Raw genomic sequence first — 16,201 nt, 5'->3', positions numbered from 1 at the left:
GTAGTAGTACGGCACGAAAATCTACCTCCCACTTCGTGGAAATTAGGTCGAATAATAGCGGTGCACCCGGGTACTGATAATCGAGTACGTGTCGCAGACATTTATACGGAAAGCGGCACTATTAGACGGCCAATCGTTAAATTAATTGCGCTACCTTAATTATTATAGTCCATATCTCGTGTCGGCTTTCGCGTCCTCTATACTTTTTCGCGAAATGAAAAACGACTATTGATGGTAGCGAAGGAGTCGCGAATATTCGGGCTATGGTAATTGCAAAACGACCTACGGTTTTTTTACATTGGTCATTCTGGCCAAATAATAATTATGTGTTCCTCGTCATTGTATTGTTGCATCCTCTCTATTTTTCACAGAAGATGGAAGATTTAGGCAAGATGGCTGCAACTCTCCCTGAGATTGAGGACAACGTCCCCATGTCTGATGAGGAACGGGAGCTTGATGCCTCGGCAGTCCCCCTTGCGGATTCTGAGCTTCCTCAGGCCGCTCCTTCGTCTAAGGAAACAAAAAATCCGTTATCGACGGTCCCTGAAGCTCCTTCAGGAGAAACTGTGGCCACGCCACCACTTTCGGCACCCCGTCGAAAGAACCAGGGTTCGAAAAAAGTATGCGTTATATGCGACGGCAATCATTTTATGAGAGATTGCAAAGAATTTCTGGTGATGCGTGTTGAGAGAAGATTGAGGATGGTCGCACTTCACAAGTGCTGTGGCAATTGCTTGTCCAACACCCATTCCCTTCGCGACTGTACTAGTCGGTACAGTTGCAAGATCTGTAATAAGGGGCATCACACGTTGCTCCACCAATCTTCTCCCAATGATGTGTCTCCCACCAATGCATCGCAGCCAGAACTATCGCGATCCACTAATGTTGCAACCAAGCCGTCCAAAAAATTGCGCAAGAGTAGATCATCGAAACGTCCGTCCGTTGGTACCTATATTTCTCCTGTTCCAGGTCCCTTGCTTCCACCCCAACATAATACCACTAACATCTCCCAACCGGTTACCCAAAGGCACGTATCTGCCTTACAGCGCGTAGCCACGCTGGGACCTACAATGGTGGTACAGCTTCTGTCTAATGGAATTCGGATACCTGTCAGAGCCCTACTAGACCCATGTGCAGGCCATAGCTTGATTTGTCGGTCGTTGGCTGATAGTATCAATTTGTGTCATGTCATGGTTGGTCCGGAAAGGTTCTGCCAGTTCTCCGTTGCATCATCATACGACGGAGCACAACAACTATTAATGTCTGCGCGTGTGGTTGATCTGGGGCACCTTGTGGCTCCCTCGGAGTCTGTGTCCGTCGGCCTTAGGGATCATTATGCTGGCCTGCAGTTAGCGGACCCACGGTTCAATGAAGCTGCTGCGGTCAGTATGATCATAGGCCCCGATGTCTATCACAAGGTAATGAGGCCTCAAACTTATTCGAGCCCTGGTTTCCCATGGGCCCAGCTCACCATTTTCGGTTGGGTGATATCGGGTCCATGTAATATTTAAGTTCAATGTGAGGGGTAATCTTCAATTGCCTCTGGCTCATCGAGCCCTAGTCACACGACTCTTCGAGTCATTTGTTAAATATAAAAGTTAACGGATCAGGTCTCTTCGAGCCAACAAACGATCCTGCTCATCGAGCAACAACTTTTACTAGTTTATAATGTTTTTTGAAAAAAAAAATTGAAAAAAAGAGAATTAAAAAAAAAAAAGAATATGAAAAAAAAAACTTGTAAATATATTTTTATTTTAAATTTATTATTAATTTTGCAACATAGCAGGATGTTGCAACGCGGGCGGCAATGTTTAATTTCAAACTTGGTTTAAGTAATTTAAATGATTTTATATTCTATATGGGTTTTCCACCCCTGCGTTAAATTTTGTCCCCTACCTTTGTATACAACTTTGTGTATCTCGTACACAAATACAAGGATAGTAACAAGATCTAACGAGTAACTTTTTTCTAAGCTCCGCTTTGTTACATCCTAGCTTTTCTAAAATCACTCGCTCATTGGATATCGTCCTATAAGCACATACCCTTACACTCTGTAAAAAAGGTAAATAAGTGATTGTTCCACGAACAATCCATAATAAAACATAACTCAATATTGTTTGAGAAAAAATTCTAATCCTTTTGTGTTTAATTTATTTTCTTTTAATTTCATTGCTACGCAAACAGATATATTTATTGTTGCTGTGTTTGTGTGATGGCTTGGTATGTTGTGTTTAATCTCTCACATACACCAACGCGTAGCATCGTTATATACTTTCCTTCTGTAAGTGGATACACCACGTCTAAAGATCGGGGGTCATTTGTTATTTGTCTTTGCTTTTGGTAAAAACGAAAGAATTGTTGCGGTATTTAAGAAACATTTTTCCTCCAGGGCATTATTTGTTGTTATAGCATCGCATATGAACTTCTATGGAAACTTCGGAAAAACTCTATTTACATAAAGAGAAAGAGGAGGGAAGGAAGGAAGAAATACCATATATAAACTGTTGTAATACCCTTAACACATTTATTCAAATATAGTTTATATAGTTGTTGCCATCATTGTTGTTGCTGCTGTTTGTCTTCCGCACTGCTACTAATCAACAACACATTTGTATCAGTGAAAGTCTGCAGTATTTTTTTTTTTTTTTGCTATAAATTCCTAACACGAATTTTCATGTAAAGAAAACATGAAAAAGCGTGAGTATTAGTTCTTGTTGTTTTTGTTATTTTTATCACAAAACTCCCAGAGGCATCATATATTTGTTGTATCCATCCATCTATAGTCATACACAGTCAGTGTGTAGATCAACTTGAAATTCTTCTTGGTAACCCAAAAAACCCCTCAACAAAGTCCCACTAATGCAGTTGTTTCCATTTACTTCTTAGAGAGGATTACAAAACCTAAGGGCTTGGAAAACAATTCAGACAAAAAGTGTGTGTGTACTTGAAGGGAATTTGGAATTAATTTTCGAATAAAATATAAGGAATATTTCATTTATGTGGTAATAATGTTGTGTGAGGGAAGAGGATGTTGGATACCAATCAATTGCTATGGGTGACAATAACGTGGTAATGTCCTGGAAACTAGGTTGAACTTAAATCATTCTGTATCAAAAACAAGTAAAAAAGTATCAGTCGGCTTTACCGACATAGATATTTCCTCAGCCTGTGTGAATTGAAACATTTTTGCCCCAAAAAACTTATGTATTTAGCTAATGCGGGTGACGTAGGGGATGGATGATACCAAGGAACGGTCCTGACCGGTTTTAACATGGCAAAGCCCAGGATTTATCTTGGTCTCTCCTTCATCTCAAGTGGACACTGACCTCCCCGTGGTGTCACCTGGGGAACTGCCTTTAACATCCGTTAAAGGTAGTGAGCTAACATGTGCCGCGCGTTCACCCATAAGAACGTTAAAAACTTGGGTTTGGGCGTCGGTTTAGTAACGCTCCCCTAGAAAAAACAGCCTACTATGAACAAATTAAAGAAAAGAAAAACAAACCCCTCTAAAGTTGAAGAACCCCGCAAACGACCATGATCTGCGAATCTGCACCTGGAATGTTCGCACTCTTTATAGAGAAGGTGCAGTCTTCGCATTGGCAGACGTACTTGAAAAGTACAAGGCCGACATTACTGCCATACAGGAAATACGATGGAACGGAAATGCGTCACAACAACACCTAAAGGTGACGCACTGTATTATTGCTGCCATGACGTAAAGCATGAGTTTGGTTGCGGATTCGTAGTTAGTCGGAGACTAAAACATCTGGTATCCAACTTCACCCCAGTGAATGAAAGACTTGCTGCAATTCGAATAAAAGCTAAATTCTTCAACATCAGCTTTATTTGCGCTCATGCTCCCACTGAAGAAAAGGACGAACAGACCAAAGATATTTTTTACGAGCGCTTAGAAGAAACTTATGACCGTTGCCCTGCCCATGACATTAAAATCATTCTAGGCGATTTTAATGCCAAAATTGGAAAGGAGAATATCTTTGGACAAACAGTCGGGAAATTCAGTCTCCACAGTGAAACATCTGACAATGGTATGAGGCTGATAGACTTTGCAGCTGCAAAAAATTCAGGAAAATTCAGTCTCCACAGTGAAACATCTGACATCTGGTATGAGGCTGATAGACTTTGCAGCTGCTAAAAACATGGTAGTTAGCAGTACCAGATTTAATCATCTCGATATTCATAAGGGCACCTGGCTATCTCCAGATCAAAGAACAAGTAATCAAATTGATCATGTTGTGATAGATGGAAGACATTCATCGAGCGTTTTGGATGTACGATCGTTCCGAGGCGCAAACATTGATTCGGACCACCACCTTGTTGCAGCAAAGGTACGTACCCGTCTATCCGTTGCAAATAAAGCACGAAAAGACACAACGCGGAAGTTGGACATCGATAGGCTGCAAACACAACAGATAGCCAAAGCATATTCCACTCAACTAGCCCAATTGCTTAATGCGATCACTCCTTGTCCCTATAACATAACAACACAATGGCAAAATATTGCCCACTCCATGCAAACAGCCGCAAAATCCATACTTGGATTCCAGAGACCTCCACAACGGAATTCATGGTATGACCAGGAGTGTCGTGCTGCTACCGAAGAGCAAAATGCGGCATATAGAGCTACTTTACAATCAGTAGCAACGCGTAGCGCACGAGAGAGATATCGGGAGAAAAGGTGAGATGAGAAACGTCTTTTCCGCAAGAAAAAGAGAAAAATGGAAAAGCGGGAGCGTGAAAAAATCGAGATGTACAGGAGCCAGAATGAAGTACGAAAATTCTACTAAAGAGTGAAACATCAAACAGATGGCTTTGGTACAGGCACATCCTCCTGTAGAGACCAGCAAGGTAATCTGGTAACAGATACAGATAGCGTGCTCCGTATATGGAAGGAACATTTCACCAATCTGCTGGTATCCAATAGTAGCCAAGACGATGATACCACAGATCCAATCCCAGAAGATGGTATAGAATGTATACCGCCCAGCCAAGAGGAGGTAAAGACAGCAATAAAACGGCTGAAGAATAATAAGCTAACAGAAGCCAATGGCTTACCAGCCGAGCTGTTCAAAACTGGAGGCGACGCGCTGATAAGGTGTATGCATCAGCTAGTTAGCACCATCTGGCAGGAAGAACGCGTACCCGACGATTGGAACCTGAGCATCCTGTGTCCCGTCCACAAGAAAGGAGATAAGACTTTATGCTCCAACTATAGGGGCATAAGTCTTCTCCCTATCGCCTACAAGATACTGTCAGGGATAATGTGCGAACGACTAAAGCCCATGGTCAACGAAATAATTGGACCATACCAATGCGGCTTTAGACCAGGCAAGTCCACCATTGACCAGATATTTACACTGCGGAAAATCCTGGAGAAGAACCAAGAGATGCAGATCGACACATATTACCTAAAGCAGCATTCGACAGTCCCCTCCGATCAAAAGTATTCCATGCAATGTCTGAATTTGGTATCCCCTCAAAGCTCATCCGGCTTTGTAAAATGACTTTAACTGATACTAGGTCCTCACTTAAAATTGGAAAGAACTTCTCCGAAGAATTTTGTACCAAAAGAGGTTTCAGGCAAGGAGACAGCCTTTCGTGTGACCTATTCAACATTTTGCTGGAAAAGGTAATACGAGATGCAAATGTCAAAAGAAATGTCACAATTTACACTAATAGCCACATGTTACTTGCTTATGCTGATGACATAGACATCATGGGATGATCAGTAAAGGAAGTAACTGATACCTTAAAGAAGGTCGAAGCAGAATCTGCGAAAGTGGGTCTGGCGGTAAACGGCGAAAAGACCAAATTGATGGTGTCGACGCGCAAAGCGTCCGTAGAGCTCGGACCAACTGTGAAAGTTGGTACCCATAATTTTGAGGTAGCTAAAGACTTCGTCTACCACGGCACTGCCATAAACACAACAAACAACATCAGTTGTGAAATAGGAAGAAGAATGGTATTGGCCAACAGATGCTACTATGGTTTAAGTAAGCAATTTAAAAACAAAGCCACATCTCGTCAAACAAAAATAACACTATACAAAACGCTGATACTACCCGTGCTAATGTATGGCTCCGAAGCATGGGTACTTGCGCAAGCAGATTAGGCAGTGATTGGTGTGTTTGAGAGGAAAATTCTTCGAAAGATCTACGGGCCGATTTGCGTTGACGGTGAATATCGACGTCGTATGAACCACGAGCTATATCAGCTATATAAAGACATGAATATAGTTAAACGTATCGAAATGCAACGACTGCGTTGGCTAGGCCATATAATATGAATGAGAATTTTGGAAGTGGGTCTTATTTTGGGAGTCTTTCCTCTTGATATATATCACGTTCACCAGTCATTTCTGTTGGTCACCATAGAATTTATAGCTGTTTCACTATTATATCAGGAACTGTGGGCTTGCCCACGGAAAATATAATACATAGATAGGACTTGCGGTTTCCAAGCAAAATCGCGAAAACCTAAAAATGTGAAGTTTGACTTGAACTTAAGGTGCACCCTGCATGACATTGTTTTATAGAGGGCAGTCAGTACATTGTCCCAATTCGAACTTCTATATCTCAAAAATGGTAAAGCCTACGAAAATATTATTGAGGTCAATCTTGTAGAGAATTTTCACTGCTGCAACATTTTCTGTAATCCCATTTCAATTGGACTTGCGATTTCCAAGCAAAATCGTGAAAACCTAAAAAAGCTATAAAAATGTGAACTTTGAACGCGATTTATCTGAAAATCCCTCCGGCGATTTTGTTGGTTTTTTGATTTTTCTCCTATATGAACGTTGTAGTTTCACAAACCGCAAAAACTTCCTAGGTGTAAGCACCTTTCATTTAAATTTAGTTTAGGCGCACCGTGAATATCTTGGTAAACAGGGCCACTAAGAGAACGTTAAACATTTGTGTGGATTTTACCCCAACGAGCGAACCGATAGGGTCCACTTTTGAACATAAACTAAACTCGGACAAAATATTTCGAGATCCAAAGCTTGGACCAAATGTATTGCTCCGTTTGTGAGATATCGCACGTACCATTTTATCGAATATTTTCGGACTTTTTTGGGAGAGGCACCGGAAGGAGTGGACCTATAAACACCACCTTCGAATTTCATCTAAAATTCAAAGATATATTACGATATGAAAAATAAGCACCAACGCAGTATTCGGTTCGAAAGATGTCGTGCGCACCAGCCTTGCACATGCTGGCTGGCAGGGACGTACGCAGGGGGGGGGGGGAGGGCGCAGGGGGCCCGGGCCCCCCCGAAATGGTTTGGTCGAACAAAATTTGCTGAGCTACTATAACAAATAATTAAATTTTTGTAAATATAAATATTTTTTTTGAGAAATGTAAATTTGAAGTAAATGTAAATTTGAAGTTTATTTACTAAAAACGGTAAAAACGGTGGGTGCCACCGTGGTGCAATGGTATGCACGCCCGCCTTGCACGCAGAAGGTCGGTGGTTCGATTCCCCGGCCAGGCAACATCAAACATTTTTTCAACGGTGGCAAAATACCCCTCAGTAATGTTGGCGACATTTCCTGAGTATTTCAGCCTTGAAAAACTTCTCCACAAGTGGTGTCTTAAGACACGCCGTTCGGACTCGGCGATAAACAGTAGGTCCCATATCATTGAGCTAAATATGAATCGGGGTGCACTCATTGATATGAGAGAAGTCTCCCTTGTCCCGTATGGGATGTTTTGGAACAATGTGTTTGTTTGTTTACTAAAAACGTACTTCATGTACAAGTTTTGTAAGAAATATTTTAAAATTTTTTGTTTGAAGTTTTAAAATTTTTTGTTTGAAATTTTCAAATTTTTCTGAACTCGGATTTCCGTAATTAATATACTCCATATTTGTTAGGTCATTTTCGAGGTTTATGGAACATGTATCAAAAAATATTACATGAAATGAAATATCTATTGGACAAAATGTACCATATATCAGGGTGTTTTCATTCACTATAACTCGAAAACCAATTAGAAATTTATTTCGACAAACTTGTTGTACCACCGGGAATAATTTGAACGAAGTTATGTCCTGCTTACGAAAAACATATACAATTTTTGTTTTCCCTTGTATTTATAGTTTTTTTTTGTATTGTATAGTTTTCCCTTCGGTTTTTAGGCCTTTCATTTGATCGGTTTCTTGAAATCTGATGCCTCTGTTCCTTTTTTAAATTGATTCCAGTTTTTATCGTCTTCTAGAAACTCTCAGATAGAAATAAATCTCTTTACCAAAAGTATTTTTTTAGAAATCCTTTTTTAACCGAATTGCTAGATTGTGGAACTCATTGTCTCCTAATATAAAAACGTTTTCAGTTTCTCAGCAGACGTTCAAAAACAGGTTAATGAAATATTTCAATAAACTTCCGTAAGGCCATGTTTATATTATAGCCTTTTGCAGGGTTAATCTTCTTAATGAGGATTTATTTGACGTATACGCAAAGGAATTGAAATTTAAAACCCAGTGGGTTTGTTAACTCCGGTTATATAGAAACGTACTATAAAAAACGCATCTTTTCTATTTCTGTCGACGTTGGCAGTTTGTCACTATTTGATCCGTAAATTGCTTCATATTTTTCACTTTTCTTAAAAAAATCTTTGGGGATTTATTTACTTGTATGCGTTATTATAAGCCCCGTTTGTAACTATTTATTGTACACAGGCTCAGTTTGAAAATAATGAAGAAAAATTAATGTTTGTGCTTCAAAAACTTCTTAAAATCACTTGATTTTTTTTACTATTTTATTTGCATAATTTTACCCTCAAATGTCGCTAATCGAAATAATGGTTTTAGACTCCACATACGTTTGGACGAAATCCGGGTCAGACAGTCTGTAGTCATTTAGCCCAGTCTGCCCCTCTCGCTGGAGCACATAACATCTCTCAAACGGATTAACCGATTTGGTCCAAATTTTGGACGACATAATATTTTTCCAAACTTTGCATAAATCATATTGGTCCACCACAAAAGCTAAACATTTTTCGCTAAAATTGTGCGAAAATATCCAATTTGGCTATCTTCTACGTTGACCAACTAATATGTTTGGTGGGCGCCATTACTATTGGAAGGAATGACTCTCATAATGAAATCCACTTGTTTAATGGACTAACTTTATCCAAACTCAAATTAACCCAAGTATAGGCTTTATGTAATAATTATAAATTATTGCATTCCAGGATAAAAAGGACATCAAAAATATCCTTGAAAAATTAAGTCAAAAGGAATCCCAAAATCCGTATAACAGGTAAGATCTTCGGTTACTGAAAATCTTGCGATAGCGAAAAACGTGGCAATTCTCAGCGGAAATTAGAAACCAAAATGCCAATTAAGAGCGTATGTGCCAACTAAGAGCGAATGTGGATATACCAAAATGTGAGCATTTGTGGTTAATAACATAAAAATGCTGATAACCATACCAAACGTGGTCTTATATGGTTAATTTTCAATTCAAAATATCCAAGAAGTAATGCATAATATATATTACTCTGTACCAAATTTCAAAATTGTATCTTAAGTATTGGGAACTCTTTCTCTATTGCATTTATACAATTTGTGTCAATAATTAATAAAAACTCAACTGACAACCTTTAAAATAGCGTTACGTAACCCTACACAACATTTTAAAATTTCATGATTTCATGACCAAGGTGGGCCCCCCCCCGAAATGAAATCCTGCGTACGTCCCTGCTGGCTGGTAGGGGTTTTTACAGCTTTCAGGTCATTTTCTCAAGAAGTATGAACTTGCTACTCACAAAACTTGCACCATTAAAATAGGGGCCTTCAGTGCAACCTGTGCAAAGAGGAATCAAAACGATTCGAGAGGAGGTCCTATACTGCACATTTCCGAAAATTTGTGTGGAAGGTACCATAACGAGTTGACATAAATAGCCCATATTTTAACCTGATATATGTCTCGTAGACATATTACGATGTGCAAAGTGTAGACCAAATCGGTTACTGCCTTCGAAAGTTATCGTGTGCAGAATTTTGGGGGAAATTAGTGAACTTTTGTGGGGGGGGGGGGGGGAGTTGGGTACGTACTTGGTTTAATTTTGCGCAACACATTATGACTGCCAAATGTTAGACCCAATCGGTTCAAAAGATATCGTACGCTCCATCTACTACACATGGTGTCATAGCGGGTTTTTACAGCTCCCGGCATTTTCTCAAAAAATATGGACTTGGCCCTGAAAAAACTTATGCAATGAATACAAGTTAGTACAACAAAAATAAAAACGACTGAAGAGGAGGTGTTTGTTTCTCAGTTCTCCTACCGGGAGCGTCCCCACCGGCGGATAGGGGGAGGTGGATGGTCGTGCTACTCTATCATTTACGAGGGAAATCACTTGTGACATGACCCGTCCAGGGTGGAGTGGCACGACCACCTTCCTCTGGAACCTCTGAGGTTCCCGCGGACAAAAAACTGACTACCGGGGTGTTCCCCTAAAACAAAAAAACAAACATGGAGGACAAAGAAGGAATAAACGTTACGGTGCAGGGCCTAAATAACCCAGTACCGGCGGGGAATAGTGATCTGCCTGCGAGTCACACCTCGTCGTCATCAACCGATGGTGAGCAAACATCTCCCACAGATGTGGGTGCCTTGGCATCTGTGGTCGACGGTACTGCTACAAGCACGCAACCGAAAGGTAAAAAAGATGAGGAGAAAGGGAAGCGTAGGGAGAGTTTAATCTGGACCCAGCCATCTGGATGACAGGGGATATTCGTAACAAAGGCAAAGAGGTCCGAAGACTTTACAATAGGGCAAAACGTAAAAAAGCAGCTATATTCTGTGACAACTACCAAACAAAACTAAAGGAATACAACAAAATGACAAGAAACGCCAAAGGGAAGTCCTGGAAGCTTTTTTGTGAACCGGTAGATAGCGTAAATGACATCTCAAAAATTAAAAAGTTCCTATCTACACGCAGAGAAAAAAATATGTTTGATCCAACAATATTCCAAGAGCAAAATATGTATTGTTAACATATTGTTGGATTCCTCATGTAGTATTGTAAATCCAAAAATAGTTTGTGTCAACTGAACAATATTTCTCTCTTTTCTTCGAAAATTTGTTTCTCTTCTCTCGCTATTCGATGCCGTGTTGAAAAAACAATTTTGGTTAGTTGTGGTGTGTTTGTATGACATGCTGCCTTTACCTTTGTTTTTGTGTGTATGTACTTGTGAGACTCTTGTTTTTATTTGTTTCTGTTTTGTTTCATTCTTCTTTCCTTTTCATGTTTGTTATGGTGTTTAATTATTCCTTATGTTGTGGTGGGTTCTTGTGGCTTTTTGTTTGTCTTTGTTGTCAGCCAATGCAGCAAACCATGTATTGTGTTCATCAATGATTGCAATATTATACGCGACATTTATATCCAAGTTATGCGAAAAGTGTATATGAGAAGTATATGCACTCAAATCAAAAATTTCTGGGCTGGTTTTCTGTATTGACAATACTTTTTGTAAACAAAATTAGATTATGATAGTTCCTACAATCGGTATTGTTAACGATTTTAACAATATTGCGGAAATTCGAAAGTTGTTTTTGTTTTCTATGTTTGGAACAAAAGATGGTATTTTTGGATTTGGATTACAATGTTTGAACAAAACAAATACATTTTTGGAACCAAAACATATATTTTTGTTCCAACAAAAGCGAAAAATATTTTTTCTCTGCGTGTAAAACTCACTCACAACCCGAGCTTATGGTTGATGAGACGGGTAAAAAGTTGGTAACAACCGAGAAAACTCTTAGCCTTCTGATGAGAATGCACTTCCCGTCGAGTATTACGACACACACAGTGTCACCGATGAAGATAGATTATGCATCAGAAGAAGCACCAAAAATCGACAACTTGATGATTAAAGAAGCAATAATGAGCTTCTCAGACCAGATTTTCCCAGCTTTAATTCAAAGGGAATTTCAATGCTTGCTTAAACTTTGCGTATACTCCATTGGCCTGGCAAGAGCAAGGGTAGTATTCATTCCCAAGCCCGGCAAGTCAATTTATGCAATACCAAAATCTTATCGTCCGATAAGTTTAACTTCATTCTTACTCAAAACAATGGAACGGACGGTCGACACCATGATAAAGAGTAACATCTCCAACGATATGCTCAAATACAAACAACATGCATACGTAAAAGGTAGATCAGTGGAAACCGCATTACATGAGGTAGTACACCATATAGAGAGAACCTTCGAGATGAAGTTGTATACACTCGCAGTTTGCATCGACATCGAAGGAGCGTTCAACAACGTCAGCACCGAAACGCTAATCCACTCCTTAGACGAGTTTCAGGTAAACCGGGCCTTGAGACACTGGATAGACCACATGCTAAGGAATAGATGGATAAGCTGCGCGCTACAAGACGTAACAAAAAGAGACAAAGTTGGTCAGGGGACGCCACAGGAGGAATACTATCACCTCTCTTATGGGTTACCACCATAAATAGTCTACAAAGGATCTTAACCGACGAGGGATTTGGACCCATCTGCTATGCAGACGACGTTATACAAATATACTCTGTAGAAGGCCCGAAACGGCTCTAAAAATAGCTTACAACTGGGCTAGACCGAGAGGTCTAAATGTCAAACCATGGTGGACAGCTACGGACAAGAAATGCATCGTAAAAGTACTACAAAAGTCCAAAGAATGTGCTGCTTAAGTATTAGCGGGGCAATGAGGACTACACCAACTAGTGATTTAGAGACAATTTTATTTGTCCACCCAATAGAAATTCAGGTAAGGTATGAGGCAGCCATCGCAGCTATAAGACTTAAGTCGATGAGCGAATGGATCGTAAGAGACCACCAAACATACCACCAAAGCATATCACAGGTTACAACGGGTGAGTCAATAGATCATATTGTATCAGACCGTATACCTGAAACAATTGAAGCCGCCTTGTGTGGAATTTTAATACGGACAGAGATATGTGGATCGATGGAACCCTGGAACGGATGCCAACTGGAAGCTGTGGGTTCACAGAAGCCGCCGTTCTAGGGGGGAGAACGGGTCTGGGTCTATATATCGAAGACCAGGAAACTAGAATTTCCCTTCGACTGCCGGATCACGATCCTACAGGCCGAAATCCGAGCGAACACAGAGTGTCTGAACTGGTTTAAAGCTAACACAAGGTCAATCACAGTAAACATCCTAACGGACAGTAAAGGAGCAATTAAAGCAATAACAAGCAAGACGGTGAAATCAAAAACTGTCCTGCAGTGCAAAAATCAATCAACCACTACTCCCACCATGGTTCGGTTAACATTATATGGGTACCAGGACATAAAGGGATTAGTGGTAACGAAATAGCTAACTCCTTGGCTAGGCAAGCCAGGGAGCAAACTACGATAAGCCTAGATAATGCTAAGCCTTTAAAAGCGGCGCGTCTAGAGTTAAAGGCATGGGCAGAAAAACGCCCATACATTCCTCTGGAACACTGAAGAGAAAGGGAAAAACACAAAAATCCTCTGGGGAAACCCAGACGAGGATAAAACAAAGGAACTCCTTCTAATGAGTAAAAAGGACATAATTAGACTGACAGGCATCCTTACAGGACACCTAGGGCTACAAGCACACCTGCATAAAATCGGTTGTGCAGAAAGCATCGAGCATGCGGAGAGGACGACGAAACGTTGGAACACTATCTCTGTCATTGCCCAGCCTTTGCGACTCTAAGAAACCAATTTCTAGGAAATAACACTATACTAGGACTCCACCAAATTAGGGCAAGCGAGTTCAAAAATTTAAGAGATTATGTCAGTGGCACAGAATTTCTTAACTGATAAATTTATTTTCTTTTAATAAATTAAGCAATAAAAATTTATTCCCCATAGCCGACATATGTACTTGTTTCTGATACATTTTCTGAACTAATTTAGGCATTTGCGGTATCTGTGGTCGAAAATGAAGGAAACGAACTATTCCATTTTAGTTCAAAATATTTTATGGGGCGAGGGTAAACAAATGTCGGCCCGGTCGAAACTATATAGTAACCAATCGTTTACTGTATGGATCTGAGAGACAAATAACTATACCTTTTAATTTTTTAAAATTTAACGTTTAGCAGCTTTTGCATTCTTAAAATTAAGAAATTTATTTTTAGAATTTTCTCGTTTGGGCGCAAGTACAGTGAACAGCCGCAGGGCTTACTTACTTAGCTGGCCCGTTACAGAACATTTGTTCCATAGACCGAACTAAGAAAAGATCTCCAATTCTATCTGTTTAGTGCTTCGTTTTCTGGAATACCGCGCCTTGTCATATCTTCATCCACTTGCTTGCGCCAACTATTCTTTGGCCTGCAAATATTGCGTGCACCGCCATGCGGCCCGAATTTATACGCATTTTTAGCGGGTTCATCATCACTCATTCTTATTATGTGGTCTAGCCAACGCAATCGCTGAATCTCGATACGTTTATCTATACTGATGTCGTTGTATAGCTGATACAGCTCGTGGTTCATGCGACGTCGATATTCACCGTTAACGCAGATTGGTCCCTAGATCTTTCGAAGAATACGGGTAGTATCAGTGTTTTGTAAAGCGTTCTTTTTGTTTAGCGAGTTGTGGCTTTGTTTTTAAAGTGCTTACTTAAGCCAAAGTAGCACCTGTTGGCCAATATAATTCTTCTTTTTATTTCACAACTGATGTCGTTTGTTGTGTTTACGGCGATGACGAGGTATACGAAGTCTTTTACTATCTGAAAATTATAGGAACCAACTTCAACAGCTGGTCCGACCTCAATGGACTCATTGCGCGTCGACACAATCAACTTGGTCTTCTCGCCGTTTACCGCCAGACCCACTTTAGCAGATTCTCCTTCGACATTCATAACGGTATCGGCTACTTCTTTAAGTGATCGTCCCATGATGTCTATATCATCAGCATAAGCAAGTAAAATGTGGTTATTGGTGTAGATTGTGCCACTTCTTTTGACGTTTGCCTCTCGTATAACCTTTTCTAGAAGGATGTTGAAAAGATCATACGAAAGGCTGTCTCCTTCCCTGACACCTCTTTTGTTACAAAACTCTTCGTAGAGGTTCTTTCCTATTTTAACTGCAGATCTTATGTCAGTTAGAGTCATTTTGCAAAGCCGAATGAGCTTTGCGGGGATACCAAATTCAGACATGGCTTGGAATACCTTTGAACGTAGCGGGCTGTCGAAGGCTGCTTTATAATCGACAAAAAGGTGGTAGGTGTCGCTCTGCATCTGTCGATCTGCATCTCTTGTGTCTTCTCTAGGATTTGCCTCAGGGTAAATATTTGGTCGATGGTGGACTTGCCAGGTCTAAAGCCGCATTGGTAAGGTCCAATTATTTCGTTGACCATGGGCTTTAGTCGTTCGCACAATATCCCTTACACTATCTTGTAGGCGATAGGGAGAAGACTTATGCCCATATAGTTGGAGTTATGGACGGGACACAGGATGCTCAGGTTCCATTCGTCGGGTACGCGTTCTTCCTGCCAGATGGAGCTACCTAGCTGATGCATACACCTTATCCGGTTTTAAACAGCTCGGCTGGTAGGCCATCGGCTCCTGCTGCCTTATTATTCTTCAGTCGGTTTATTGCTGTCTTTACCTCATCTTGGCCTGGTGGTATGCATTCAATAACATCTTCTGGGATTGGATCTGTGGTATCTTCGTCGACTTCGCTACTATTGGATACCAACAGTTTGGAAAAGGTCTCTACAGGAGGATGTGCCAGTGCCAAAGCCAACAGTTTGATGTTTCACTCTTTGGTAAAATTTTCGGACTTCATTCTGGCTCCTGTACATCTCGATTTGTTCACACTCCCGCTTTTCCATCTCTCTCTCTTTTTCGTCCGGAAAAGACGTTTATCTTCTCTCCTTTTCTCCCGATACCTCTCTCGAGCGCTACACGTTCCTACTGATTGTAAAGTAGCCCTATATGCCGCATTTTTCTCTTCGATAGCAGCACGATACTCCTGGTCATACCATGGATTCCTTGGTGGAGGTCTCTGGTATCCAAGTACTGATTTTGCGACTGTTTGCATGGAGTGGGCAATGTTTTGCCATTGTTCTGATATGTTATCGGGACGAGGAGTGCATTGATTAAGCAGTTGGGCCAGTTGGGTGGAATATGCTTGCGTGTTGTGTCTGTTCGCACTTTGTTTGCTACGTTTAATCTGGTACATACCTTT

Source organism: Musca autumnalis, unplaced genomic scaffold (genome assembly GCF_047663935.1).
Source record: "Musca autumnalis isolate F117 unplaced genomic scaffold, ASM4766393v1 scaffold_1, whole genome shotgun sequence".
Classification (NCBI taxonomy): domain Eukaryota; kingdom Metazoa; phylum Arthropoda; class Insecta; order Diptera; family Muscidae; genus Musca; species Musca autumnalis.
The sequence above is the reverse complement of the archived record's forward strand: the minus strand, read 5'-3'. Positions refer to the sequence as shown.